General features: G+C 55.2%; 1 non-coding gene across 1 annotated transcript; it reads left to right on the top strand.

The window, feature by feature from the left end:
• The first annotated feature begins 429 nt into the window (after nucleotides 1–429).
• On the top strand, nucleotides 430–583 carry LOC141164927 (5.8S ribosomal RNA). The gene has a single exon (XR_012250973.1). It is a non-coding gene; the product is annotated as a 5.8S ribosomal RNA (ribosomal RNA).
• Nucleotides 584–2,835: the final 2,252 nt, after the last annotated feature.

Below are 2,835 nucleotides of genomic sequence, written 5' to 3'. Positions count from 1 at the left end.
TACTTCCGCTCTGCCTGAGCTACCCGCACGCGGAGGGGCGGCGACGGTCCAGCGAGGGTTATCGCCGTGCGGACGACGACGACGGGAGGGTGTGGGGAGCCCCTCTTGCTCCGTCGTCCCGACGGACGCCTGGCCTCTCTGGGGGATCCTGCCGTGTTCCCCCCCGCCCAGGAAAAAACCCACATGAAAGGCCGTCCCGGGTACCGTTCGCCCGTGCGCCCCTATACCCCTCTCCCCGGGGTTGCGGGACCGGGGGGTAGGTCGAGAAGTCTCGAGCCCTCCGTTGTTCCCCTCCCCGCCGGAGGGAGGGACGGCGGAGGCCGAGCACCCGGGGCAACAGGGCCAAGAAAAATCCCCTATGCACCCCCTCTGTTGCCGGCCGACGTACTGAAAAACCGGGCGCCCCAGAGCGCCCGGACCCAGAAGCGTGACTCTTAACGGTGGATCACACGGCTCGCGCTTCGATGAAGAACGCAGCTAGCTGCGAGAATTAGTGTGAATTGCAGGACACATTGATCATCGACACTTCGAACGCACCTTGCGGCCCCGGGTTTCTCCCGGGGCTATGCCTGTCTGAGGGTCGCCCCTCCGTCGATCGCCTCCGTGGCGCAGCTGGGGTCCCGTCGCAAGGGATTTTCAGAGGGAGGCCCGAGGCTTCGCACCCCGACGCCCTCTCTCTCTCTCCCTTACGTCCCCCCAAGGCTAGACCCACCCGCCCGGTTACCCTCCGCCCCGACCCAGAGCGTGCTGTGAGGCTGTCTGTGGAGACACAGGGCTGCCTCCGGAGCTTCCAGGGGTTGGGGGGTAGCCGCCTGGGGCGGCATGGAAGGGCACGCTCGCAGACCAGACTAAAGACCTCAGATCAGACGTGGCGACCCGCTGAATTTAAGCATATTAATAAGCGGAGGAAAAGAAACTAACCAGGATTCCCTCAGTAACGGCGAGTGAAGAGGGAAGAGCCCAGTGCTGAATCCCTGTCCGTCCGGCGGGCGTCGGGAAATGTGGCATACGGGAGACCGGACCACCTCGGCGTCGCTCGGGGGCCCGAGTCCTTCTAATAGTGGCCCCAGCCCGTGGACGGTGGTAGGCCGTGTATTCTACGGTTGGAATAAAAGTTCAGACGAATATTTGAATGACTTTATTATTGGTTGTAATTTTTCTCAGTTTTACACTGGTTTGGTGCACCTAATTGGGATGAGCCGAAAGGTGTTTAAGCCTAGCCGCTCAATAGGCTTCGCTATCGGCCTCATGATTTCCATATTGTCTGCTTGCTGGTTCTCTGAATGACTGGGGGAATCCAATACAGGTGGCTGACTGTCGTCTCCATCAGTCCGCCTGTCACCTCCATCAACCTGGCTGTCGTCTCCATCAGCCAGCCTGTCGTCTCCATCAGCCAGCCTGTCGTCTCCATCAGCCAGCCTGTCGTCTCCATCAACCTGGCTGTCATATCCATCAGCCCGCCTGTCGTCTCCATCAACCTGGCTGTCGTCTCCATCAGCCAGCCTGTTGGCTCCATTAGCCTGGCTGTCGTATCCATCAGCCCGCCTGTCGTCTCCATCAACCTGGCTGTCTTCTCCATCAGCCAGCCTTTCGGCTCCATCAGCCTGGCTGTCGTCTCCAACAGCCTGCCCCGAATTTATTACCAATTCATGGGCACGACACATATCCACAAGTGCTTTCTCCCGGTAAACTTTCTCAGCCATACCATTTGTGTGCGCCAGATATCGTGCGAATAAGTGTTTTTCGGAATCGGAATATCGTGAGAGAGTCCACGTTTCACATACACGTCGTACAAAATGGCTGGTGACATGTGGAAGGCTGTAGCTGTGGAGGAAAAACAATCAGTGCCTGTAGCTGCATATGATAATTTACACTGCATATTCTTCCCCCACCTTTCATGATAACGCCGGAGAGCAGCGGATGGGTTCATTACGACCTTCCCGGTACACGTCAGAAAAAAGTTTGCGATTTCTCGGCCAGCAGCAATGACAGGTCTGATATGTTCTGCATAGACTTTGAACCACTGAAAAAGAAAAAAAAACTTAATCTCGAGCCAGAGGGTATACCTCAAACGAGTTTTGCATGGGGACAACAGAGGGGTTTCAACCCCATGTGGAGTCGGGTAGCCCGGGTCCCCTGGCTTGTAGAAACCTTACCGAATGTTCTTCCTCTGAAAGCACGAACGATGCTACTTGAGTGGATGCACACTTGTGTGTTTTCACACCGACAATCGTCTTTCGAACACCGCGGTACATGTGATAGGTCCTCCCGTTCCACTCTGAAACCTATGGTGTAAAAAGAAGGGAGATGATTGAGACGGTTCCGCAATGACCGCTGCCCATGCAGACTAACACTACTTACGGTCAAATTGCGAACAACACCTGGCCTTTGGAGGTGTCTTAGAATCAGAAGGGCCTGGAGGTACAGAATAACTTCCCTTCGGTCCTCTTCTGATCCCCCGTCCTGGACATTCTCTATGCTCGCTAGAAATGTAGGTCTTGCTTCGTCCAGTATTTTCTGGCAGTCATTCGGTGTCTTGGAGGGCTTCATCAGCGTATCGTACCTGTGGGGTGAAATACAGTTATAGCACTTTTTTACCCAACAGCCGATGTTTGGTAAAAATCTCTCAGAATATTGGGTACCTCTTGCTCACTGAGTCTTGGCAGACTCCCCTGTACAACGTCTTACGCAGGTCCTCCGTAAAGTTCATAAACACCTCACACGCCCTGTATAGCTGAGGATTCTCTATGCTCAGTTGTGTGCCCCTCATCTGGTAGGTGGTGAATCGCCGAATGTGCTTCAGTATTTTGAGGGAGGTCTGGTTCGATAGTTTGA

The sequence above is a fragment of the Phyllobates terribilis genome, unplaced genomic scaffold (assembly GCF_046119375.1).
Source record: "Phyllobates terribilis strain yellow unplaced genomic scaffold, ASM4611937v1 Scaffold_10__3_contigs__length_209671492, whole genome shotgun sequence".
Classification (NCBI taxonomy): domain Eukaryota; kingdom Metazoa; phylum Chordata; class Amphibia; order Anura; family Dendrobatidae; genus Phyllobates; species Phyllobates terribilis.
The sequence above is the reverse complement of the archived record's forward strand: the minus strand, read 5'-3'. Positions and strand labels throughout refer to the sequence as shown.